Consider the following 28,000-nt stretch of genomic DNA (forward strand, 5'->3'; position numbering starts at 1 on the left):
TGACCCCCTGCAGCTGGTGGTGACAGGTAAGGCAGATCCTCCCCCCAGGCAGGGCTGGCTCAGGGTCTCCACAGCTCTGGGTCCCTCCTGAGCCCAGCCTGGCCCCGAGTGTACCTCTGACTCTGCCCTTCCTGGCTTCTCCCCTGTGTCTGCCTCTGCTTTCCCTCTGGGGTTGGCAGAAGAGGGGAGGAACCAGCATTTCTGTAGCACCTACTATGTGCCAAACACATTATCCTTGTTGTCTCATTGGATCTTCACAACAACTCTGCCAGGTCAGGGCTAGTATGATCCCCATTTTACAGATAAGGAAACTGAGGCAGAGAGGAAGTGACATGCCCAGGATAACATAGTTGGGATGGCTGAATTTGAACTCGGGCCTTTTTGACTCCTGGCCCAGGGCTCTCTCTACTGCCCCATGAGTTGCCTCACTCAGCTCCCACCTTGGGGCCAGATAGGAGGCAGGAGAGGCTCAGCTTGGGCTTCAGGAGACCAGACAGAGCTGGGGGCTCCCTGGGGATAGGTCAGGGCTAGTGGGGCATCTCCCAGAGCCAGGAGAGAGCAGAGGGTGGAGCTGCTGCTGCCCAGGACCCTCTCCCAGCCCAGACCTGGAGCAGAGTGTTGAGGGGGATCAGGAGGCACAGCGGAGCCTCTTCTTCACCTTCTCAGCCTGTTCCAGGAGATCACCCAGGCTCCCTCTCCTCTCTCACTCTCTCTCTTCCCCTTCATTCCCCCCATTCCTGGCCCCAGAGCTGTCCAAGGTTTTTCCCTCCCCTCACACACCAGACATTTCCCCTCTCAGAGCTGAACCTCCCAGCCCAGCCTGGCCTCCTCCCAGCCTCATCTGCCTCCTCCCTGCCCCAGGGCTGCTCCAGCTCTAACTCCAGGGTCTCCCCCCCCCCCCCCCAGGCCTCTCTGCCCCGCCCTCCCTGGCAGCCCTTCCAGGCTCTGAGGTGGCCTCAGGACAGAGCGTGATCCTGCAGTGTCGGTCAGAGCTATATCATGACTGGTTCGTCCTGTGCAAGGAGGGAGAAGAGATCAGCCGCCGCAGGACCCAGAGCCATGGATGGGGGCGTCAGGCTGACTTCTTCTTCCCTGCTGTGAATGGGACCAACAATGGCACTTACCGATGCTTCGGCTTTTTTAGTTCTTCCCCCTCTCTGTGGTCCTCCCCCAGCGCCCCCCTTCTGCTCCGGGTCTCCGGTGAGGCAGCCCCAGCCCCTCCCCGCCCCTCCCAGCCCCCCCCCAAGTTCTCCCAAACTCCATCTCTGCCCTGGGGCTCTTCCCTGCCTAATCAGGCCTGTCCAGGGGACCTCAGAGGCCAGGGGGACTGGGAGAAGAGGAGGCTCAGAGAGAAGGGCACTGGGTCAGCCTCAGAGAGGTGTAGACAGTGAGGCCTCTCCTCATGACCCCTCTAGACACCCCCCCCCCATCAGCAGCCTGTTCAATAGTGTTTGTCCCACATCCAGACAATTTTCTGTTCAGTCTCAGGAAGAGGTTTGAAGAGGTCAGAGGGGGAAAAGAGGAGGGCAGAGCAGGCCTGAGGTGGGAGTTGGGAGAAATGACGGGGGAGGGGAGGCATGTTAAACACCCCCAAACCCCGCCACCTCCTTCTCTCCCTGTTCCAGGCACCTGGAAGGGTCCTCGCCTCCCCCAAAGCCCTGGGAATCCCCTAGCTCTGATGTCCCCCCACCCAAGGAGTGATCACTTCCTCTGAGGACAGGGTGGGGGTCTCTCTCTCTCTCCCCCATTGCTGTCCACCTTCTCTCTAGGCCAGGGATGAGCCCCCATTTCTCAGGCAAACCAAGGCATAAGGAGGGCTGGAGGGAAAGGACAGGGACAGAGGAAACACCAGGCTGGGGGAGAAGGAAGGACAAGGCTGGTCAGGGAGGGGAAAAGAGGGGAGCAGAGAGGGGCAGAGCAGCCCCCACCCTTCTCCCTTCTCTCCCCCCTTCCCCAGGAGCCCCTGGGCCCTTCCTTTCCTCACTCACACAGCCATAGCTGGAACTAGGAAGCTGGGGCTCTGCTCCTCCATGGCTTCCCCAGTATAGAGGGAGGGGGGCCCCCTTAGGTGCTACACCCCAATTCCCTTAAGCTGGAAGCACCAGAGGGACCTCCTCCCCCTCATCCCTCCACTGCCCAGCACAGCCTCCCACTGATCCAGCAGAGTCTCAGGGCTCTGGCCCCAAGGCAGGGGAGGACCTCAGGGACCTGCAGCCAGCCAAGGCAAGATACCCTGAAGAGGATTCAGAGGATCCCTCCCTGCCTCACCAGCTCCTCCATTCTTCTCCCAGGGTCCCTGCCTGTCCCCAGAGCCCCCCAGAAGCTCAGAGAGGGGTCACAGGAATCACAGGAGCATCAAGTCTCAGAACTAGGCCAGGAGAGGTCTTGAGCTCAGACCCATTTGACAGATGGGAAATCCATGAAGCCCAGAGAGAGGAGGGACTTGCCCAACATCCCTCACCCAGCAAGTCTGGACACAGCTGGACTCACACCCCATCTTAATACCCTCCAGTTCTCCAGGTCTCTCTGGACCCCCTCTGAACAGCCCCTAACCTTGCCCCTTCCTCATCCCCAGGGACTCTGGTCAAGTCTGAGAATAGAATCTCAGGTGAGTACCTGGAGGATTCTCAACAGAGAGTGGAGGGAGTCAGGGGGGGCTGGGTGTCCAGCCAGGGTCTCCTCATTTCCCACCAATCCTCCTAAACATCCTTCTAATTCTTCTCTCCCTCTGGACCTTTTCCAGGCTGTGCCCCTGCCTAGAATGCACTGCTTCCTTATCTATTCCTCTTACTATGCAAAGGTGTCTCTGAGACTAAGATTAGGAGTCACCTCCTACAGGAAGCCTGTCGTGATCTACAACGTTTTGTTCCATTCTGTTATTATTAATGATCAAACTCCTCAGAAGAGACCAAGTTATTTTTATAGGGGATAACAGCATTGCAGGAGAATGGGAGCCCCTGGAGGGCAGGAGCTATTCTGTTTTCTCTTTGTATCCTCTGGGTCACCTGGCAGAGTCTAGCACAGGGTGGGTGATTCAGAGAAGTCTGGAGAACTGAATGATTAAATGAGTCTGGGGGATTGCTGAGGACAGGGCTGGGTCTGGGTCTCCTCCCCTCACAGTGGGGCATCTCAGACCACAGGGCTGGGTCTCTCTTCCCCTTGGACAGGGGCCTCCACAAACATCAGTATTATTCTGTCTCCCCAACCTTGGTCTTCCTCTTTGGCTTCCTCAGGGCTCTCCTGCCTCCAAGCAGGCATCCTGGTGGGCATCTCAGCCTTCCTCGTCCTGACCTTCCTCTTCCTCTCTTTCCTTTGCCTTCATCGCCATTGTTATCAGCCCAGACTAGGTGAGTTCTTGGGGTTGGGGGCCCCCCTGGCAGAGGGTCTGATGGGCTAAGCTGGACCTCCTAAAGCCCAACTCCCTCCCCCTTCCTTACAGGGAAAGGAGACAGAGAGACAGACATCAAGACCACCAGGAGGTAGGAGCCCTGACATACCCCACATTCTTCCTAGATCGACCCATGTAGCAGCCCCCCTTCTCAGACCCCCCCATCTTTCTGTGTCTTCTTCCTCCACAGATCAGAACTAGCTGGGACCACCCTAGAGGAGACTGTGTGTGAGTGACAGGGATGTAGGGCAGGAGGGCCTGGGCTGTGAGAGGACAAAGCCTGCCCTGGGGAGAACCAGCCTTCTGACCCCTCATCCCTTCTTTTGTATCCAGATGCTGCTGTGAATGATGACACACAGACAGAGGAGGCTGGACAAGAAGAAAAGGTTGTGAGTCAATCAGATCTCTCTTCTTTTGCCCAGAGATCTCCTTACGGAGGGAACGGAGGGGGAGACCTTCCCCCAGGTGTAAACCTTAAAATTTCTCAGACTTGTGAATGTTAAAAGATTCTCAGCCTCTACCTTAGAACATTTGGTTAAGACCATTCCCCATTTTAAACAATGAAGGTACTTGATCAGGAATGTGAGAACTCTGACCTTATTCCACACATACTTAGGAATACTTTAGGGGAAGATAAAGTTGTAAACTCCTTACTGAACAATGAAAAAGTACTTAACTCATACTTATCCTAAGGCAAAAGCCCTTAAGCTAAGTACCTATAAAGGTCAGACAACTTGTGAATTTACAAGGAACAAAGAGCTGAGAAACTTACTCAGAGCTTTCCTGTGTGAATTACTCAAAAATCCACACCTTCTTAGGTATGAACTAAGAATGGTCTGTCCTTTGGAAAACGTCTACTGTGATTGGTAGATGTAAGGACTTAGGGGAGGTGACAAAGGAGAAAATGCCCTTTAAATAGGAGCTCAGATTCATTAAGAGAAAGAGTCAGCTGGGAAAGGCTGCCTTGAAGGGTCTCTCTCAAGACTCTCTCAGGGACATTTCAGATTGAGGACTGAGCTGGTGAAAGCAGCTGAGATGAGTCTGGCCTGGTGTCACTAGAATCCTTGCTTGAACAGATCATGTGGTGAGTGATTAAGGACTGACTGATCTTTTCTTTTAGGGCTTAGGCCTGGGTTGGCCAGAGCTGCCTGGACCGGCCTATTCTTTTCTCATTTATTTCCTCATTTCCTCTCTCTCTCTCTCTCTCTCTCTCTCTCTCTCTCTCTCTCTCTCTCTCTCTCTCTCTCTCTCTCTCTCTCTATATTTGATTCCTCATTGTATTATTGATTAAATTCTCTATAAAACCCAGTTGACTTGGGTATATTCATAATTGGGAATATTTCCCTGGCAACCACCTTATATTTGATTTTAAAACAAGACACTGTAGTGAAAACATATTTTCCACGGTCACAATTTACTCACCCACTCTTATGTCTACTATAATTTATATCTTCCACTATTTTACTCACTACAGTTTACAACCTCAACCTTTTAAATATTACAGTTTATGGCTTAACTCTTTTAAATGCCACACAGGTCACACACAGCTGGGAGGGCTGCTGGGTTCAGCATCCTTGCCCCTCCTGCCCCAACGCCCCCTCAATCCCCTCACCTCCTCCTGCTTCCTCTCCTCCTGTCAGGCTCTCCAAAGAGAAGACCTTCAGGAAGTAACCTATGCCCAGGTGAACCACAAGAGGCTCAAGTGTGGGGTTCAGCCTCCTCCCCAATCTGGCCCAGTGGAGCCTAGTGTCTATGCTGTCCTTCGGTGAGCTTTGCCTAAGCCCAGGAGACCAGAGTAAGAAGCTGCTCCTTCATCCATTCTCCCTCTGCTTCCTGAGGGCAGACCCTGTCCTACCTCATCCCCAAGACACCCTGCCATTAGCACCTCAGTTTGTCACCCCAAGAGGAAAAGCAGAAAAGACAAAAAGCCTAAACTCTGGGGAACAGCCATCCAGTTGTAGTTCAGTATTGAGGGATCAGGAGGAAATTGAAGATGAATTCAGAAGCTGATGCCGGTGAGCCAGGCGTCCATGGACCAGACTTAGCTGGGGATATTATTTGTAATTCACATGATGGACTTATCCTGGATTCTTCTATCAGAGAAATGAATTTGGGGTAAAAAATTATGGGGCTACAAATTGTTCAAAGAGCTGTAGCTGCAGCCTGGAACCTGGCAGGGAGGTTGCAAAGATCTTTGGGGTCTGAAAGGCTCCCCTTTACCCTCTGAGTGAGTTCTGAGCAGGGTTCCAGGAAGAGAGAAGTTTAACAAGTCCAGAAAGACTTTCAAATGCGCCTCCTCCTTCCTACCCAGCTTTATTGTCTGTTTCTTTATCTCTGTAATTGGATTGTATATTCTGTTAAAACTTTTGGGGCTTCCTTTGTCTGGAGGACACCCTGAAACCCCCAATGATGTGTTAACCTATAATAAACAGGTCAGGGACAAGCTGATCTCTGTCACTCTTGTCTCCCTGCCCGATTCCACACTAGGTATTTCTCTGGCTCTCTTGTCTCTCATTCCCTCTATGCAGCTCCATTCCCTGGCTTAAGCCCATTTCCCCATTCCTTTTCCCAGTTCTTGGCTTCCCTTCTAGGGTATTAGAATTCCCAGGGATCTTTGAGAGGGCTGGAACTTTTCACTGTGGGATGCTGGGAGAGAAAGGACTTTCCTCTGCATAGAATGTGCCCCCTGGAATGCTGGGTCCCCCAACATCCACAAAGGAACAAAATGATTATTACAAATTAGAAATTATCTGGGTCCCCCACAATAGATCTGTCATTACACTGTGGAGGGGAATATGCTCTATAAGAGACAGCAGAGCATACTTAATCTCTAAAGGACAGGGGGAGGCTGGCCCTCAGGGGAGGAGGGGGATTGTCTGGGCACCCGAGACCCCCAAGCACCTGCACAGGATAAAGGTCCCAGAACTTACACTCAGATGCTGTAGCCTCAGACGAGTGGGCAAGCTCTGCTAAATCCAGGACCATTTCTGGCAGCCCCTGCTCTGCTTGCCTTGGCCCAGGTTCCCTCCTCACAGACTGGGGTTACATCCAAATGCAGCATCCCCCAAATCTATACACAGTGTGGCCCATCAATTAGTCTTTTCATAGACTTTCAGAGTGACCTAAAAAGGGCTGGAATTGGAGACCAAGGACTGGGATTTGAATCTGACTCTTCTATTTCCTTAGCTATGTGCCTTGACAAGTCAGTTTCTTTGTGTGGATATCAGTTTCCTCTTCTGTAGAATAAGTACCAATTAGTCTGGCACCCCATTACTATAGATCCTGGAGTGTTCTGTGAGCCACAGAGCTCTAGTCAGCAGCCTTGGTGGGACAAGCTAGCAGGGAAGCCCACAGCTCAGATGCCCCTTCCAGAAGTGCATCTATTTTAGGGATTTAGGGAAGATTTTCCCTTCATCCATCCCAGACCCCAATACTGCTAGGACTGTCCCTTCTCCTCTTCACCCTATTGCCTAAAGGGAAAACCAGATTTCAATATTTCATTAATACACTCACCTGTAATGAAAAGTTGACTTCCAGCTGAAATGGATTCTTTATCTATTTATTCTACATGTTGATACAATTTTAATATTCTTTTTCTGATATTTTTCAATCCATGTTTTCTCCCCATCCCTCTTCCCCAAGATGACAAGTAGGATGACATGTGCTGTCCATGGGTAATCATTCAATACATATTTCTACATTCATTATGTTGTGAAAGAAGACCTATTGCCTACATGAGAAAAAAAAATTCTTGAAGGAAATAAAGTCTAGAGTGACATGCTTCAATCTGCATTCAGATTCTGTCACTTCCTTGTATGATGATTGATAATCTTTTCCATGATGAGTCTCCTAGAGCTGTCCTGGATTCTTGCATTGTTGATAATAGTTAAGTCATTCTCATTTGATCATCCACCATTATTTCTGTTAGTTTTCAATAGTTTCCTGGTCCTGCTCAATTCACTTTGCATCATTTCATCTAAATTTTTCCAGGCTTTTTAGGGATCATCATGTTCTTCATTTATAATGGCACAATAGTGTTCCATTACAATCATACATCACACCTTATTCAGCCATTCCCCAATTGAGACAAGTCTTCAGTTTCCAGTTCTTTTCCACTACAAAATGAGCTGCGATAAATATTTTTGCTCAAGTAGGTCCTTTTCCCCTTTCTTTGATTTCTATTGGATATAGACCTAGTAGTTCTGTTGCTGGCTCAAAGAGTATGTACAATTTTGTGGCCCTTTGGACATCATTCCAATTTGCTATCTCAAATGAATATATCAGTTCACAGTTCCACCAACAGTATATTAATGTCCTAGTTTTACAAAACCCCCTTTAACATTTATCATGTTTCTTTTTAGTCATAGTAACCACTCTGAGAGGTGTAAAGTGGTTCCTAGGCATTATTTTAATTTTCATTTCTCAAATTAATAGTGAATTGGAGCATTTTTCATATGACTAAAATAGTTTTACTTTCTTCATCTAAGAATTTCCTGTTCATATCCTTTGAGCATTGATCAATCAGGAAATGTTTTGTATTTTTATAAATCTGACTGTTTTCTATATATTTGAAGAATTAGACCTTTGTTAGAAACCCTTGCTACAAAATATCTTTCCCAATTTATTGTTTTCTTTCTAATCTTTGTTGGGTTTATAAATATCAGGTTACATGACCATTTACTACTTCATGATGAATGCTAATATAGTACATTGATGCACTACTCTATTTCTTAAACGGTCCCAGCTTGTTTGTATGGTTGCTACTTTATAATACAGTTTGAGATCTAATATAAACTTCCTTCATATTTTTTATTCTATTGTAATCCTTGATCTTTTTTCTTCCAGATGAATTTTGTTTTATTTTCCAGCTGAATGAAATAATTTCTGGGTAGCTTGACTGGGATAAGACTGAATAGGTAAATTAATTTAAGTAGAATTATCATTTTTAATATATTGATTCAGCATATTCATGAGCAATTAATGATTTTCCAGCTGTTTAGATGTGACTTTATTTGGATGAAAATTCTTTCACAATTGTGATCAAGTAGTTCTTGGGGTTGTCTCAGCAGGTAAACTCCCAGGTGTTAAGTGTCTACATCATATTACCACCTCTGTCTATTCCTCAGTATCCATTATCAAAAGAAGCAATTGAGGGAATTACTCCAGTGATAAATTCTTTAATTAAGCAAAAAATACTAATACCATGCAAATCAGAATATAATACACCTATCTTGCCTATTAAAAAACTGAAATTGGGTAAAAATGGAAAACCTGTTTATCAATTTGTACAAGATTTAAGGGCTGTTAATAATCATGTCATCAAAAGATGCTATTGTTCCAAGTCCATCAACTATCATTTCCTCTATTCCTAGCACCACTAAATATTTCACAGTAGTATATTTGTGTTCCATCTTTTTTCCAATACCCATCCATGAAGATTCCCAAAACATATTTGTGTTCACCTGGAAAGAGTCCAAATACATGTGGTGTTGTCTGCCTCAAGGTTATGTAGAAAATCCAACATTATTTCCCCAAATTTTGACACAAGATTTGACAAATATCGAATTTAAGGTGAGCCATTTAATACATTTTATGAATAATTTGCTCTTGGCCTCACCAAATGCTGCACCATGCCAAGAAGATAGCAAACATATTCTGTTGGAATTATATAAGAGGGGAGACAAGATCTCAAAGTCAAAGGTTCAGTAGTGTCTCTCAAAAGTGGAGTATTTAGGATTCATTTTATCTGATGGTGCCCATTTCATTTCTCCTAAGCATGTTGAAGATATCTAAAAACTGAGGGCCCCATACACTAAGAGACAATTGAGAGTAATTTGGGGCACAATGGGGCACAATTTGGGCAATAGAATTTTTCAGATAATGTATTCCTTGCAATGGTGAAATCACCAAATACCTCATAGCATTGACAAAAGATACAGTCACTGAACCACTTAGGTTGGATGCAGAACACCTACCAGCACTTACTATAGTAAAACAGGCTATCCTGTCTGCCCCTGCTCTAGGCACCCCAGATTACCAACAACAACAACAACAACAACAACAACATTCACTCTGCATATACATGAACAGAGAGGAGTAGCTTCAGATGTTTTAACCCAAGGTTTAGGACCTCTTCAACGTCCAATTGTGCATTATTTGGCTCAACTAGACCCAATAGCTTCAGGAGTACCACTTTGTTTTAGAGGTGCAGCTGCAACAGCTTTTCTAGTAACACAATCTGTGGATTTAGTATTGGGATGCCCAGTAATGATAATGTGTTTTCATGAAGTTGAAGCATTGTGAATGTCTGGTTATTGAGGAAGATAGGTAGTTAGTGAATCAATTTTATAAAGTGTAGGTTAGATAGGTCTGGTCTTGCCAGGCAAGAAGAACCTGTCCTCAGAAGACAGCTAGAAGCAGGGTTTTAGAAATTTTAAATAGTATTAGGAACTTCGGTATAGTCATATGGTATTAGAATAATAATTTCCCTTTTCTCCTTTTCTATTTCTATTTTACTTCTTTTCAAATTAAAATAAGTATTTTATTCAACTGCTCTCCTCATTTTTGTCAAATGCCTACTGTTTAACTCTTACACTATACTTGTGATGTGTTAATTGGAGATTAATCAGTCTTGGTGGTCTAAAGTTATTGTTCAATATCAATCTGCTTTGTTTAAAAAATTGAAAATGCTTACTGTACCAGTTGCATTTGGTGTAAAGACACATTCTAGATTTTTTTCCACAAAATTTATAATCTTTCATTTCTGATATTTCCATATAGGTAAGTCAGTAATTTATTCAATTGTTATTGTTTATATAAAAATTTCTCATTTTATATCTATACCATTTTTAAATACCTGTTTACTTTTGGTTTTGGATATAGTATCATTTTTATACTACATAAAAATTTAATAAAGCTATTAACTAACATCTTGAGTTTTAAATTTCTGTTTACTGTGAGGGGTTAATAAGTTTGTAAGAAGTACTAAGTCTTTAACAATATTATGTAAAATGTATCTTGGTCATGATTTATCTTGGTTTCTTATCCCAGTAAGTGGATATTGCTTGGGAAATTAGAAAAAAATATCTTTTCATTACTAACAACCTTGTTTTCCTATTCCTTTTTTAATAATTTAGATTACTTATAAAATTTGCATGTTTTAACCTTGATATTGTGAACTTTAGATTACTCCACCCTACTTAGTCTAACAAAAACAAGAATGTCTACACCCATACTTAAGGATTAAGTATTTTGGAGGATGTCTGCCTATGACAGACATGTGCTAGCAAATGACAAATCAGAAAAAACTGACAGATCCCTGGGCTGTCCTAAATCAAGCTTAAGCTACCATTAGTACAGGGGAGATGCAGGAAGGTGATATAAAACCCTCTATATATTTCATGTCACTTCTTCTCTCCGGCCTCTTTTGCAGTGGAGAGGTGGCTGGCAGCAGCTTGCTGAGAGTGCTAAGCATTCCAGCACCCTGGCATAGTGAAAGCTATTGTCCAGTTTGGCGGTAAGTTTTCCTTGATACTATACTGCGAGAAGCTGAGTAGCCTAGTTCAGGTGAGGCATCTTACTGAGCTCTATCAGAGTTTAGGCTGATTCTTTCTCCTTTACCTTCCAAACACTACCCTCTTAGAAAGCCACTAATCTTCAGAGACCTTGTGGCAGAGGACTTTGAACTTCCTTTGTCACAGGCCAGGCGGGAGAAATCCTACACCCTTTCCCTCTCCCTTCTCCTAAATTCCTTTACTCTATATTAATTAAGCCACCAAAAATTTACTAACTGACTTGGGTATTTTATTTAGGATATTCCCTGGCAACCAAATTAATTCAGATTAGGTCACAACCCTAAAATTATCCTTACTGGATCCAGGTGAGGAAAGAACTGAGTGATGTTGTAGAAAGCAACCCAGAACTGTCAACTATTACTGTAAATAACTCCTTTAGGGCAGCTCTATGGCTCAGTGACTAGGAAACAAGGACTCAAGATGAAGGTCCTGGGTTCAAATATGACCTCAGATACTTCCTGGCTGTGTGACCCTAGGCAAGTCATTTAACCCCAATTGCCTAACCCTAATGACTCTTCTGCCTTGGAACTAGTACTCAGTATCAATTCTAAGACAGAAGGTAAGGTTATAAAAAAAATAAATGGCTCCCATTCCCCAATTGACAAATAGTCAAAGGATATAAACAAGCAAATTTCAATTTAAGAAATCAAGGTCATTAATAATCATATGAAAAAATGTTCTAAACTGTTCTTGATTAGAGAAATACAAATTAAAACAACACTGAGGTACCATGTCATACTTATCAGATTGGCCAATACAGCAGGAAAGAAAAGTGGTAAATATTGAAGGCAATGTGGCAAAACACTAATGCATTGTTGGTCAAGTTGTGAACTGATCCAACCATTCTGGAGGGCAGTTTGAAACTACCCAAATGGCTATAAAACTGTGCATATCCTTTGGTCCAGTATCACCACAACTGGGTCTGTATCCCAAAGAGATAATAAATAAAGGGGAAAGGACCTACTTATACAAAAATATTTACACCAGTTCTTTTTGTAGTGGTAAAGAATTGGAAACAGGGGATGTGGCTGAACAAATTGTGGTACATGTTGGTAATGGAATACTCTTGTGGTATAAGAAATGATAAGCAAGAAGCTTTCAGAAAAAGCTGGAAAGATCTGCAGGAACTGATGCAGAGTGAAATAAGCAGGTCTAGGAGAACATTGAACACAATAACAGCAATATTGGACAATGATTGTCTGTGAAAACTTGGCTACTCTCCACAATGCAATGATCTGAGACAATCCTGAAAGACATGCTGAGGAATGCTATCCACCTCCAGAGAAAGAACTATTAGAGTTCCCTTTTACATCAGAGTCTTTTATAGTTTTATTTTGGGGTTTTGGTTATGTATGAGATTTTACTCTTACAATGACCAATATGGAAGAATGTTTTGCATGACAATAAAATAAAATTTAAAAATAAATAAATAGCTCCTAAGATATGTAAACTGAGGATCAACTTTATGGTAGGTACAATGCCTAACCACATGGCAATCAAAGGAGTGAACTCTATGGTGGTCCATTCTTGGGCATAAAATCTACTGCCATTGGTGTGGCCTAAAGGAGATGCAGTAACTGAGGCATTTAAATATCTGAAGGTTGGGTGCCCTTGGATTTTACCAAATTCCTAGAGTAGCTGAACATTCCTCCAAACTCAATCTAGAAGGAGACCACCTTGCAGGGTCTTTCCTCATTCTCAAAACTTTCCTCAGCCTTATTTTCCATGACTTCACTCTTTATTCTAGTCCTACTAGTTAGGAGAAACTCTGTCTTTTTGCCTCTTGTTCTTATCAGCTTGGTTCATTCAATAATAACATCAATGAACCATGGAAAAGAGGCAGGTTAATTTATTAATTAAAACAACATATTTAACCAACTATACACTACATGCATGATTCTAACGAATGCAAACAGAAATGCTGAAGAGAGAACTATTTAAAAAGGAGCATGAAGTAATTAACATTTACTAAATGAATAAGGGTGGTGCCCAATATATAATATGAGGTGCCCAATGCAAGGGTAAGTGTTGGCATTACTATTTGGCTCTATATATAACTGCTTCCCAGTTTCATCGGGGATATCATAAGTCACTTTGGTCCCTGGACAGGAACTCTGGCTCTTCTGTGACCTGCTGACCCATCTGCCTTCTACTAAACAATGCCAGTTCATAGTATTGGCTGATTATAATCCTCATTAGAACTATAGACCTGTCTTCCGGCATTGACACCATGGACAAGGCAAGCCACTCCATAGTGTTCTTGGGAGGCAGAATGTCAAGCGTTGTTGTTTATAATATCTATTTCTGAGCCATCCCAGGGAAACAACAGTTTCTCCTCCTTACAACTTTTGAGATTTCTTGTTCAGGATGTATTTTGACAAACTGTATGGATCCCTCTGTTTCTGCAACCATGATTCATTGTTTAACAACCACCCTTTAGCATACTTCCTGTGAACTTGACAACTGATTGCTGTGATGATACAGGTGTTTACGCCTTACACCTAATTTCTAACAATCCAAGGCATCCTAAACATTTTATGGCAGCCTCAATTCTGGGTATAACTACTCTTAATTCAGTAATTGCATCCTTGACTGTATCCACTGCTGCTCTTTGGATGAATGGATCCAAATAAACCCCTTTCCAAACACCAGGATGGTAAGGGGAATTAACTGTTCCTAAAGAAAAAAAAGCAAGACATGAGAGAGGGAGAAGTAACTTAGAGGGTGTAACAAGTTAAATTAGTTTCTCTAACAAAAGTATTATATTTTTAGAGGCTTATTAAAGATTATTAGAAATCAAGGAAATTAGAAAATACAAAATAAGAAAAGCACATGTCTAGGGCTGAATAGCCCATTCACAGCCACTTACTCTACATCTTGAGAGACTGGTGGCTTAGAAGCAAAAGGAGAGAGAAAGTAGGTGCTACAGTTAATTAAAATACCCATTTTCTTCTCAGCCCAGGTGGGCCTATGGTTGAGATTATAGGGCATTCTGGGAAGTGCCAAGGACTTCTGGGGATTGAAGTCTGGGGTTCAAATCTCCATTTTTACAAGGGGAGGGTTTGATGGAACCCTTTTCAGGATAATGAAGAGAAGAAAGGGAAGGAAAAGGTGCTGGGGTACAATAGAAAGATCCTCCAGAAAGGTCAGAGAATGAAGAGATTAGTAGGAGTAGGCCATTTCCTTTATTGGCAAGATTATTAAGCTAAAAAAGGGGGGATGCTGGAGGTCTAGTTGTCCTGGATTTTAGCAAAGCCCTTGATAAATCATTTCATCCTTTTCTTGTTAAGACATTTCATCCTTTTCTTGTTAAGAAGGTGGAGAGATATGGAGTAAACTACAATATAGTTGGCCAGATAGTTAGACTCAGAACAGTTGTTAATGGTTCTAAGTAAGTATGAGAAGAGATCCCCAGTGGTTAACACAAGGATTTGTGCTTGGCCCTGAGTTGCTTGTCTTTGTCATCAATAGCATGGATGAAGACCTAGATGGCTTTATCAGAAGGTTTCCTGCTGACACAAAGCAAAGAGAGCTACACCTAACACACTGAGTGACAGAGTCAGGATCCAAAAAGCTCTTTACAGATTAGAGTATTGGTCCTATTTTTTCCTTATGATTATATTTCAAATTAATGTATTTTCTTGGTACTCCCATGCATTTTATGTTATCCATTTAAAAGCATCCTTCTAAGGTCCAGACAGAACCAAGCCAGATTCATTGGACTGACTGCCAAAGGGATAAGTGACACAAAAATTTGAAGAACCTCCAGGCTAGAATATTGGGCTGAATCTAATTGAATGAAATTAAACAGAATTTCCTCAATAGCCAGTCAGGTTGCCTGAATTTTCTAGATGACACAGTAGAAAGATCATTGGCTATGTGATCCTAGGCAAGTTACTTAACCTTTTTCAGCCAGTTTACTCAGTCTTTAACTGGAAATAATGATAGTGCCAGAGAGAAAGTGAGAGACAGAGAGAGAGAGAGAGAGAGAGAGAGAGAGAGAGAGAGAGAGAGAGAGAGAGAGAGAGAGAAACAGACAGACAGAGACAGAGAGAGAGAGAGAGAAACAGACAGACAGAGACAGAGAGAGAGAAACAAAGAGAGAGACAGAGTCAGAGAGAGAATTAGAGACAGACAGACAGACAGAGACAGAGAGAGAGAAACAGAGAGAGAGACAGAGTCAGAGAGAGAGTTAGAGAGAGACAGAGAGAGAGACAGAGTCAGAGAGAGTTAGAGAGAGACAGACAGACAGAGACAGAGAGAGAGAGAAACAGAGACAGAGAGAGAGACAGAGTCAGAGAGAGAGTTAGAGAGAGACAGAGAGAGAGACAGAGTCAGAGAGAGAGTCAGAGAGAGAGAAACAGAGACAGAGACAGAGAGACAGAGACAGAGTCAGAGAGAGAGTTAGAGAGAGACAGACAGACAGAGACAGAGAGAGAGAAACAGAGACAGAGAGAGAGACAGAGTCAGAGAGAGAGTTAGAGAGAGACAGAGAGAGAGACAGAGTCAGAGAGAGAGTCAGAGAGAGAGAAACAGAGACAGAGACAGAGACACAGAGACAGAGACAGAGACAGAGACAGAGACAGAGACAGAGACAGAGACAGAGACAGAGGTTTGCAAAGTCTTAGGTTTGGGGAAAAAATCAACCTCACAGGTATAAGAAAGAGCAAGAATGGTCAGACAGCAACAATCATGTAAAAAGATCTGAGGATTCCAATTGCCTGCAAGCCCAATATAAGATACCAGCAGTTTGATATGGCAGCCAAAAAAGCTAATGGGATATGGGGCTACTCTAAGAGGGGCATGACTTCCAGGAATAGAAAGATAATATAGTCTGTGGAGTACTGTGGTCACATTGGAGTTTTATGGTAAGCAGAACACTGATCAACTGGTAACCAGCCAAAGGAAATAATGTAAGATCAGGAAGGGTCTTGAGTCCATGTCATATGGATATTGACTGACAGACCTAAGGAAAGTTTGATGAAGAGGAAAAAAAACTCATGAAGGACATTATAGCTCTCATCAAGTCTTGGAAGGGCTGTCAAATGGAAGAGAGCTCAGATTAGTTGTATTTGGTTCCAGAGTGCAGGAGCAATGGAGAGAGGGGATGGCAAGGCGCATTTAGGTTTGATGTCAGAAAGAATGTCTTCCCAATAAAGACCCAATCAAAAACCCAAAATGGATTTCCTTGAGAAGTTCTGAATCCCCCCTCTTTGGACGTCTTCTCCCAGGAGCTGAAAAGCTCTTGTCTGGAATGTCGCATACGGAAATTCTTCCCTACATGGCTAAGATGCAGAAGATAACCAAGAGAGTCCTTTCCAGTCACTGAATTCTGGGTTTTCTGTGATTCTATGATACTCTCTTCACTCACCAGGCCAACACCTCAGTTTAAACCCTCCATTTCCCAGATTCCACACTCTGCCAATAGACTCTTCCTGAGGAATATGTCTGACTGACACTGCCCTACTCAACAATTGTCAGTGACTTCTAAGACCCAACACAAACTCCCCTTTCTGGGAGGAATACTGGCAACATCAAGTTCAGCTTCAAAACAACACGAGTCTGAACCACAAGGTGGCACTCTGAGCCCTGAGGATTTCAAGATCCTGATGGACAATGACTATTAACAGAATGTCAGGGAGAATGTTTTGTTTTCTTTTACTTTTTCTCCATTACATGTAAAAGCAATTTTATGTTTTTAAATGCTTGAATTTCAAATTGTTTCCATTTCCTCTACTTGAGAAGGCAAGCAATTTGATATAAATTATATATGTGCCGTTATACTTTTTTGTTCCATATTAGCCATTTCGTCAAAGAAAACCCACAACAAAAAAAGTAAATAAATAAAAGAAAAAACTTTCAGATTGCTTCAATTTACATTCAGACTCCCATCAGTTTCTTTTTCTTTGCAGGTGGCTAGGATTTTGCATTAGAAGTCCTTTTGAATTGTCTTGGATCTTTGCATTGCTGAGAATAAGTCATCCAGAGTTGAACCTGATATATTGCCAGTACTGTGTAGAATGTTCTACTGGATCTACGTGAGTAGATCACTTTGCATCTTCCTAAGGAAGCATCCTACTAATCATTTCTTATCCATTACAATCCTTTGCCACAGCTAGTTTAGTCATTCCCCAATTGATGGGCATCTCCTCAATTCACAATTCTTTGCCACCACATAAAGAGCTCCTGGAAGTATTTTTGTATATAGAGATCCTTTCCTCACCTTTAATGTCTTTAGGATACAGAACTAACAGTGGTCTTGCTGGGTCAAATGCTCTGCAGGTTTATAGCCCTTTGGGCATGATTCCAAAATGATCTCCAGAATGGTTGGGTTAGTTCACAACTCCACCAATACAGCATTTGAATACCTGTTTTTCCACATCCCCTCCAACATTTTTGATTTTCTGTTTCTGACATATTAGTCAATTGATAGATATGAGGTAGTACCTGAAAGTTGTTTTAACTTGCTTTTCTCTTGATTTAGAGCATTTTTATGTGACCACAGATAGCTTTGCTTTCTTCTTCTGAAAACTATTTGTAAATTTTGACCACTTATCAATTGGGGAATGACTCATATTCTTATAAATTGAACTTACTTCTCTATACATTTAAGAAATAAAACTTTCATCAGAGAAACTTGTAAGTTTATTTTTCCCCAGTTTCCTTCTTTCCTTATAATCTTGACCACATCAGTTGGTTTCTGCAAAATCTTTTAATTTACTGTACTCAGTACCCTCTACCTCTTTTTGGTCATAAATTCTTCCCTCATTCATAGATCTGACAGATAGATTATTCCATGCTCCCCTAATTTCCTATGGTAGCACCTTTTATGTCTACATCATGTACCTTTTTAACCTTATCTTAGCTACCAACCATTTGTAGGGGAAGTAACTGTGAAAGCTATAGCATCTATAAGTCCCTCCATGGGCAGTGGTGACAGCAGGAATGACAACTTGAGATCCCCTTTCCTAGTGATGAATCATGCTGATGGTGATCCATCCTCCATCCTATGGTACAAGGTAGACCCAGGCTCTACCCAACACTAGAAGTTCATCCTCTATCCATCCTCCTCTCTTTTTCTTGACTTGGTAGAGATTGGGGATCTATCCAATCTTTTCAGACCAAAGCTGACCCTTCTGCCTCTTCTCCAGCCCTAATATAAGATTTAATTCCCTGAGATAGGACCAACCCTAAAGAGTCAAAGGGAGGGCAGTAGACAGGGAAGGCAAAGCAAGAGTAAACCTGCAGGGGTGGCAGCTGGAGTGAGAAGCCTTCCTCAGCCACATAGGAATATCCTGTTTACCCATCCTAGGCTCTATCATCAGGAAACCAGAGGGGGCTCTTTGTGCAGCTTTTCCAGATTTCTGAGTCCATTACCCTTGCTGTCTTCCACTCCACTCCCCAGAACTTTTAAAGACCCATTTGCATCAAGGTACACTGATTATTCACCAGAAAAGAGCAGGGTTATGAAGATAAGGGTTATGGTCCTCATCAACCCTATCCTGAAAAGACTCTCCAACTGGAAGGAAGGAAAGAAGGGAGGGAGGAAGGAAGAGATGGGAAAGTGAGGAGTAAGGGAGGGAGAGAAAGAGAGAAAGGAAGGAAGGAAGGAAGGAAGGAAGGAAGGAAGGAAGGAAGGAAGGAAGGAAGGAAGGAAGGAAGGAAGGAAGGAAGGAAGGAAGAAAGGAAGGAAGGAAGGAAGGAAGGAAGGAAGGAAGGAAGGAAGGAAGGAAGGAAGGAAGGAAGGAAGGAAGGAAGGAAGGAAGGAAGGAAGGAAGGAAGAAAGGAAGGAAGAAAGAAAGAAAGAAAGAAAGAAAGAAAGAAAGAAAGAAAGAAAGAAAGAAAGAAAGAAAGAAAGAAAGAAAGAAAGAAAGAAAGAAAGAAAGAAAGAAAGAAAGAAAGAAAGAAAGAAAGAAAGAAAGAAAGAAAGAAAGGAAGGAAGCAAGGAAGCAAGGAAGCAAGGAAGCAAGGAAGCAAGGAAGCAAGGAAGGAGCAGTATGATCACAGGATGACAAATCATTCAAGTCCTTGTTACATGGAGGAGAGATGAAACTTATACTGTTTGGTCCCATATAGCAGAACAAAGAACCATGGCAAGAAGTTGCAAAGAGGCAAATTTAGTGAATTTCCACACCAGAAACCTAAATATATTTTCTCATCCTTGTGACTTCCTCTCCTAATAATAAAGAAGCCCTTTCATCTTCCCAAAGCCACCCCTATCCATTCCAGTTTCACAATCTCTCAGGGAAAGGAAATGGATGAGCCAGTCTTGTGGAAGGAGAGAAGGGCTTACTTGGGGGGATGGGGCATAGAGAAGTTTTTGGTCAAAAACCCTAGGAGAGTACAGATAGAAGATGGGAATAGCCATTATCTGCCAGTTGGTCAGAGGAAAAGAAGAGAGAAGGAAGTAGGATTACATCTTCTTAATAACAATAGGGGATCAGGAAATGCTAGATTTAGGACATTTGATACAATTCAAGAAAGCATCCATTTATCAATCTATCAATCATCAACAGGTATTTATTAAACAATTACTGTGTATATAGCTGGGTAGTGTGCTTAAGGATGATGATGCAAAGACACAAATGAAAATTTAAAAGTCACTCCTCTGGGAAACATTCAGTCTAATAAGGGAGACCATCTGAGTACATATAAGTGTGCAAACAAATCTTTTTGGACCAGACTAGTGATTTCATTAAGTTAGAGAACTCTGTGAATGCTGGTCTACACCTGTTCTGTATTTTTAGAATTACCTACCTAGGAGATTGAGGGGTTAAATGACTTCAAGCTAGTATGTGCCAGAGATGGGACATGAGACAATTAAAAATTCCAAGAGACTGGGTTTCATATAAGAAATTTAATTTATTGATCAGGCCAGCAACAACCAATAAATCAGTTGGTCAGTGATCTCTCTCAGTGAGAGATCAAAGACATACAGCATCTGGGGTCCTCAAACACAATTTTAGAAGCTCATTATTCAGCACTCCCCTAGACATGCATGTCTACTTGATGAATATCTAATGAGGAGGAGCAATAATCTTTACAGAGTCTCCCGAATTCCTGGATGATGCTAGAATATCACGTGCCTAGTCCTTGGATTCCAGTATCCAGAAGAAGAAATCAGCTCATACCTGATTTTGTTCAATACTTTTCAGTGAAAGACTCAAGAACGCTGTCCTGTTGCCCACAGACATACCTGTCCAACTGGAAATTTGTTCTCCATAATTTCATTTTATCACTTCAAACTGAAAGATGCTCTGGGGTAGAGACATGAAAAGCATCCCTTGGCTTTTTAGGAACAAAAGAATGAGGAAACAGGTTTGAAGGACAAACCTGAGACTCAGTAGATAGGATTCAATATCCAGAATAAAACTTCTCAGACTTGAGCACAGGTCTTTGTGACTCTGAAGCCAGTCTACTATACACTGTGCATTAATACAAAGTATAAGCAAAATAAATTTAAAGACACAGGACAACTTGAGGTGGCAAAAAGTAACATGAGTCACCGAGAAGATAAGGGAAGGTCTCACATCAAAAAGTGATCTGAAAGGAATCATTGAGGGGGGTTGAGGTGGCAAGAGCAACTCCATAGCCAACTTGGACCAATAGGGAAGAACTAGGTGCTAAAAGGGTCTTCATAAAGATATTATGGGGAGGAGAGGTTTGAAGGGGGAAGTAAGCATTTCATCTGAGACTTTGTCATAGAGGAGAGGAAAATGGGGTCTAGCCCTCAAAGCACCTTCACCTTGGGAATAACAGTGGAAGACAGTCAATGTCTATTTGGCCCAAATCAAGAGCTTTTGACTCAATTCAAGATACTAAAACAAATGGTTTAGAGAAAGGATTGACAAGACAAAGGACTGTCTATGGGTGAAGAAGTCAGTCCAAGAGGGATGGGAAGCCATCAAAAAGGACACAGACACATCAGGGAGAAAGAACATGGAGAGAGAATTAAAATACTTGTGTGGATACCCAACGAGTGATTCCTTGACCGGGGTAGATTTTAAGCCAGTCATACAGAAGAAAGAAGCCAGAGCACATAATAGGATAACTTGGAATTTATGGCCCAGTCCTGGGTCATGGATCCCATCCATCTCTCCACCCACTCCGATGTACACCTGCACACAGTCCCACACACATACTTGAGAGTGCTCTCCCATTCCTACCCCTTGTTCCCAATACCAAACACAGGTTCTGTCCCAGACCCAGAGAAATGAGAAAGGGTCAGGGCAAAGGGTGAGTTAGCCCAAGTTCTCTTCAGCATCACTGGTCCCTGCTCCAAGACTTGGAGGATCATTTTCTGTACCCATCCAGGACCCAGGACTCTACAAGGGGATACCCATCTTTCTGGAGGGGGAGAGCAGGACTGAGACCCAATGTGGTTTGTTTCCAGAGCTATTGTTTCATGACTTCTCTCCCCTAACACCCTCAAAGCTAGACCAAAGTTTTCACATAAAAAACTTGTGATATGGGAGGTGCCTCTTCTCATCACTGCTGTGACTTCCTCTCCTAATGTCAGAGATGCACAACTGCTAACCCCAGAGTAACCACAGGCTGTCCTCCCCTTGGGTCCCCTTCGTAAAGAATTAGTTGATAGAGGCATATAATAAGAAAGAAACTAACAAGCTAATGAGGAGCAATCTGTGTTGATTTGAGGAACTGGGTGTCCAGAGAGGAAGGATTCATCCTCCTTGGCCCTGGTGCTCTGGTCCAGACTCAGCCCTGTCTTTGAGGACCCAGTGCTGGATAGTTCCCCCATCAGCCCCCCTCAATCAAGGTTAACAGCTATAAATCAGAAGCAGAGGAACATCCCAGCAACGGGGCCCTCAGTCTCTCTCTGAACTTCGTGATTGATCCTTTCTATTCCATAGACACATTCTTCCCCCAACCTCTATAACCCAAGACTTGTCTCTGATTCTCCCTCTATTCTTAAGCCCAGCATTTAGGATTCTCCAAAGCAAAACAAGTGGGGAGACATGAAGGAAAGGGCATGAGGCCCCAGCCCCCTCCTCAGCTTCTTGACTCCTTTCTTATTTTATCAAAGCTCCATAGGATCTGCCTGGTTTTCTTCAGTCTACCACAAAACATTCTCTGGGGGGACTCACCTGTTTCTATTTGGTCTGTACCTGCTCAGCCTGGGACAGTTTGAGTGATTGGTTAACTGATTGGATTGTCTAGGTCTTGTAACAGCAAGTTTACACCTCTGATTGCTTGATTCTGTAATTTAAAGAAGAGTCATTACTTGATAGCAGCTAAATGACATAGGAGATTGATCTTGGAATAGGGTAAGTCCTGCCTCAGTCATTGGTCAAGTCATTTCAATGTCCCATGCCTCAATTTCTACAAAATAAGAATAATGATAGTACCTCCCTCTCAGAGTTGTTATGAGATCAAATATGATAAAATATAAAGTACTCTGTAAAACTTAAATTGTATACAAATGCTACTTAGTGGTAGTAGTAGAAAGTCAATAATAGTCAAGAAAGCTGTATTAAGTACCTGCCATATACCAGGCACCTTACAGGAAAGGCAAAAGACAACCCCTGCCCTTACGGAGATCACAATGGAGAAGGACAAAATATTTTTAAAAGATGTGAATATTATGTTTTGCTTTCCCAAGTGTTAGACTCTTCACAAGAATGTGTAGCATTCACCTGACACCTATCAGACTGGCCAATATGGCAGTAAGAAAAGTGGCAAATGTTGGAGGGAAAGTGGCAAAATTGGGATACTGATACATTGTTGGTTAAGTTGTGAACTGATCCAACCATTTTGAAGGGCAAGTTGGAACTATGCTCAAAGGGCTATGAAATGGTGAATACTTTGATCCAGTAATACCCCTACTGTGTCTGCATCCCAAAAAGACAATAAAAAGGGAAAAGGACCTACTTGTACAGAAATATTTCTAGCAGTTCTTTTCATGGTGGCAAAAAAAAATTGTAAAATGAGGGGAAATACATTGATTAGGGAATGGCTGAAGAGATTGTGGTACAAGTTGGTGATGGGATACTATTGTGCTATAATAAATTATAAGCAAGACAATTTCAGAAAAGGCTGGAAAGATCTGCAGGAACTGATGCAGAGCAAAATAAGCAGATCTGGGAGAACATTGTACACAGTAACAGCAATATTGGACCATGGTTATCTGTGAAAACTTCACTACTCTCAGCAATGCATTGGGGCAATCCTGAAGGACAGGGAGTGCTATTCACCTCCAGAGAAAGAACTGTTGGAATTGTCTTTCACATCAGTGCATTTTTGGTTTCATTTTGGGGTTTCGGTTACGTATGAGTTTGTTCTTACAACAGTGACCCATATGGTAAAGTGTTCTGCATTACAACAAAATAAAAAAGAATGTGTAGTACTCCCTTGGGAGTTAGACACCTCTCCAAAATATTAACATGTTTTCAGAGCTGCTGTACAAGCAACGTCCTTATGTCTTTCTTTAGACATAAGCTATTCAAATAACTCACTGCTTCTACTTTTCCTTGTAACAGTGTTCAGAACAAATGAAGTGCTTAAAAATACTTTTTCCAATCCTGAGTCACTCTTCAGAGTAAGATTCAAGCTCTGTGATCTCCATAAATTAATTGGCAGGCACAAATTGGTCAACTTAAGTCACCCCATCTTACACTCTCAAAACAGAGTCAGGGGTGAAGACTTAAAGGGTTCAATCTTTTTCTCTTATAACTTTTATAATTTATTTAGAATATTTTTCCATGGTTCCATGATTCCACTGGGTTTTACTTATATCATTGTTCAAAACCTATTTCCATGTTATTCATATTTGCATACAAGTGATCTTTTAATGCCAAATCCGCAATCACATGACCATCAAACCATTTGATCTATCCTGTTTTTCTTCTGCTTTTCTACTGTAATAATGAAAATAAATGTAGTATGCAATAATTAAAATGCTACATGTTATATTTAGCAATTAGTTTTGTTCAATAATACTAGCAAAAAAATTATTGTGGTTGCCATTTAAAAAATTAACTCGTCATGAAGATGATAGTAGCTTTTAACAATTTTATTTAATATATAGTATAAGAAAGAAATAAAGAAGGAAGAAAGTAGACAATTTATTTCCTAGCCTACCACTCTAAAGTCTGGTCCATAGAATTTTAGTTCTTTCTCCAACAAGGTTCCAATCTCCATGTGAAAGTCCAGTAGTCTCTTCAGAGCAAGAGTCTTACCAGCCCAAGAGGGTGTCTTCTCCCTGAGCCACCAATGCCAAATGGAGTAGAAGAGTCAATCCCAGAAAACTTACACCAAAAACCTTGATCTCTTCTACTGTCTCATCTTTTATAGCCCTTTACTCACATCCCTTCCTGTCTCTCTGAGCTAGTCTATCACATCTCAGGAACCAATCAAAGTCTCTGACTCGAATCTATAACCCTTAGTTCCAGGTCATGTTCCTAGGGCTCTTAACCTGTGACCTCTGTTTGGAGCATTCCAGTCATGCTAATGGGATGGGTCAGATGAGAAGAAGGGTCACAACCCTGGGAGGAAGGGGTTCCCTTTATACACTACTCCCACAGTTCTTCCTCTGAATGTGGAGAGCGTTCTTTCTTGTAAGTCCCTTAGAATTGTCCTGGGTCATTGCAATGCTGCTAACCAAAAAGTTTGTTACATTTGATTGTGCTTTGTTACATTTGATTGTGCCACAGTGTATCAGTCTCTGTGTACAATGTTCTTCTGGTTCTGCTTCTTTCACTCTGCATGAGGTTGTTCCAGTTCACATGGAATTCCTCCAGTTCATCATTCCTTCCAGGAAAATAGTATTTCATCCCCATCAGATACCACAATTTGTTCAGCCATTTCCCATTCTACGGACATCCCTTTGTTTTCCAGTTTTTTGCTACTACAAAGAGCATGGCTATAAATATTTTTATGCATGTATTTTTCCTTATTATCTCTTTGGGGTACAAACTCAGGAGTGGTATTTCTGGATCAAAGGGCAGGCATTCTTTTAAAGCCCTTTGCACATAGTTCCAGATTGCCTTCCAGAATGGTTGGAGCAATTCACAACTCCACCAGCAGTGAATTAATGTCCCAACTTTGCCACATCCCCTCCAACATTTATTACTTTCCTTTGCTGCCATATTAGCCAATATGCTAGGTGTGAGGTGGTATCTCAGAGTTCTTTTAATTTACATTTCTCTAATCAGGAGGGATTTAGAACACTTTGACTTTCTAAAAGTCTGACTTGCTAATCCATATAAACCAACCAATTTGGAAAGTACCCAGGTGGGTGCTCACTGTGCCAGAAAACCTAAGAAAGGACCAGATCTCTCTCCATTTCCTCACATTCTCAACTCTAAAACCTGAGATTAGGAAAGCAAGTGGTTAATTATAAGAATTGACTGAATCACACTGACTCCATCTTGTGACTCAATTCTAGAGGTATCTTGGTTTCTGTTCGATTATGGGGCTAGTTCAACTTTTGACAACTTTTTTTCAATTATGGAAATTGGGAAAAAATTTATTGCATTGTTTATACATTGTCCTACATGGATGGGAAACTAGAACACTTGTACCTGCTGTTTAGAAGACCTTTAATCAAGGACCTAGATCCATGGTAGCAAACCTATGGCATATATGCCGGAGGTAGCACTCAGAACCCTCTCTTTGGGTACATGCACAATTGCTCCAGCCTAGAGTTCACCAGTTAGTTACCAGAAAGCCAGAGGAAAGGGGCAGGGAGGAGTCAGGGGCAAGGCTGCTCCCCTCCCCCTCTCTGTGTGCCTGGACATTTCTCACATCACCCACCCCTCTAAAAAGTTCTCCTTCACTGACCTAGATTATGCTGATCAAAAAGGCAGTCAGATTCTAAGAATGATATAAGGAGTTTCTCATAATTTTACATTAAAGGCAACTCATATGTCTTTTTTCAATTCCTTAGTTTCTGTCAGTATCAATTCCAAGACAGAAAATCATCAAGGACTAGGGAAACAGAGTTAAGTGACTTGTCCAGGACCACCCACCTAGGAAGTTTCTGAGGCCTGATTTGGACCCAGCACTTTCCAACTTTAGGCCTGGCATTCCATCCATTTCTGTACCTAGTTGCCCCAAATCATATGTCCTATCTGAAAATTTAAAAACTGGCTCCATACTAACCAATCCATGATTGTTTGGATATTCCTTTTATCATTTATCTCTTTTTCTGAGTTATGGAAGTTATACGTGTTCATACTCCCCCCTCTGAATGTGGAAAAGTTCCTAATCTTTCATCCAATTAAAAACTGCATTACATAATGTCATCTTACATTAATTTGCCTCATTTGATTACTTGTTTTTAATGTGTAAAAGTCCATTTCCCTCTATATTTGGGGTCCAAACCTAAGTTAAGGAAGGGTCCTGATCCCAATTTTGTTGGGTAATTGCCATGCACTGTTTAATAAATCCATATACTGTCTCCTCAATCCTTTCATCTTTTCCCTGCCACAGATGACAGACCATCCCACCAAAGAAGGTTGCCCTAATAAACAAAATCATGGAATTGCAAGAATTAAAAATCCTGTGTGTAACCTCCTGTAGTTACATATTAATATTTTCATGGGTGGACACCTGATAAGGAGATTGGAAACTGGTGGAAAGTTAATAGAGACGAGAAAGAGAGATTGATAGAGAACGAGACAAAGGAATAAAGACTCAGAGACAAGGAGTTAAAAAATATGGGCTCCATCATGTGTGCTCTTCTGATGCAATTGAGAGAGAGGACTCTACATGTGTCCCCAAACTTTTATTGAAGAATTTAGGAATGTGGAGTGGGAGGTAGCTGAAGAACATGTGACATGGCATAGGCTCTAACACTGGCCCAGTTGACAATCACATAATCAAAGAGGAGGACGTTAATCAAGCATGTGACTTGGTAAGGAATGTGGTCTAACAAGGTGGGAGCTAGGACCCTGTGGCAAATAATTTCCTCAGGAATTCTTTTGTCCTTTGGACCAAAGATTTGGAAATACAATAATCAAAAGTAACATGACCATGAGTCTGGTATAGGAACACATAAGATACAATATCAACACACCAATAATACTTTAAAATGCTAATATGCCTGGTATGCTACACTATGAGATCAGAGAGCCCAAGCAGCCCATTCTACATATGGGTACAAAAGAGGAACACAAGAGAATGGTATTTGTCCCAATAAAGATAGTGAGACTCATATTACTCTCTCCCAAAAGCTATTGAAAGATAAATGTTTTATAACCCATAAAGGGTAATGAATATGTCAAGTCACCATCGTCATCATTATTTTCATCAACTTCATCACCATCATTATTGTCTCCATTATTATCATCACCTTCATTTCCAACATCATCTCCATCATCACCACCACCATTATTGTTACCAAGACTCGGAAACAGGATTCTTTTTTCTTTTTAACAATTTTTGGTATTATGCATTAGTCTAGCAGAGCCATCAGAGATGTGTTCTTGGGTGCTCACTTCACTATGTCTCCAGAATCCCCTGCTAATAGACAAATAACTCTGCATTGAGAAAATACATCACCAAAGACACCTGAGTATAGAGCAGAGGAGGGTCACATTGCTTGGTGTAAAGCTCCTTTCATTTTAGGGGTCCAAGAATGAGGGCCTTAACACAGAACATATGGAATTTGGATGGGGCCTGTTGGAAGCCATAGATCTGTGGTAATCAGTGTTATCTTGACTTCTTGAGGTATTTCTAGAACACAGCAGATGCCCTGAGCTTTGGCTACATTTTTACCTTATCTCCATGTACCTGTAGATGCTTTGAAAGCCCTCTTATGAAGAAGGGAAGAAAGAAGAGGGGCTGAGAAAAGCTTCAATACCAGTGTTGTGGCAATTAGAGGAATAACGGATACATGGCCACAAGAGAGGGACAGGGGTAGTAAGCCTTGGACAGGAGGTCAGGGGTAGAGTGGAGCACAACAGAGGAGAGATAGTGATGGAATCCACAGGTCCAGCTGGGTGTTGGCCAGATAACTTTCCCTCATTCAGTCATTCTGGAGAGGAGCACAAAAAAAATGCCACCTATCACCCCCCCC

General features: G+C 42.3%; 1 protein-coding gene and 1 long non-coding RNA gene across 2 annotated transcripts in view; one reads left to right on the forward strand and one right to left on the reverse strand.

Annotated features, from left to right (window-relative positions):
* The window catches only part of LOC103093153 (immunoglobulin superfamily member 1-like), a 103,118-nt gene that overhangs the window by 26,429 nt on the left and 48,689 nt on the right, over positions 1 to 28,000 (reverse strand). The gene's annotated exons all lie outside the window — the stretch shown is intronic.
* Positions 3,025 to 6,463, forward strand: LOC130454003 (uncharacterized). The gene is made up of 5 exons (XR_008911676.1): positions 3,025 to 3,347; positions 3,440 to 3,479; positions 3,579 to 3,616; positions 3,722 to 3,774; positions 5,029 to 6,463. It is a non-coding gene; the product is annotated as an uncharacterized LOC130454003 (long non-coding RNA).

Source organism: Monodelphis domestica, chromosome 4 (assembly GCF_027887165.1).
Source record: "Monodelphis domestica isolate mMonDom1 chromosome 4, mMonDom1.pri, whole genome shotgun sequence".
Classification (NCBI taxonomy): Eukaryota; Metazoa; Chordata; class Mammalia; order Didelphimorphia; family Didelphidae; genus Monodelphis; species Monodelphis domestica.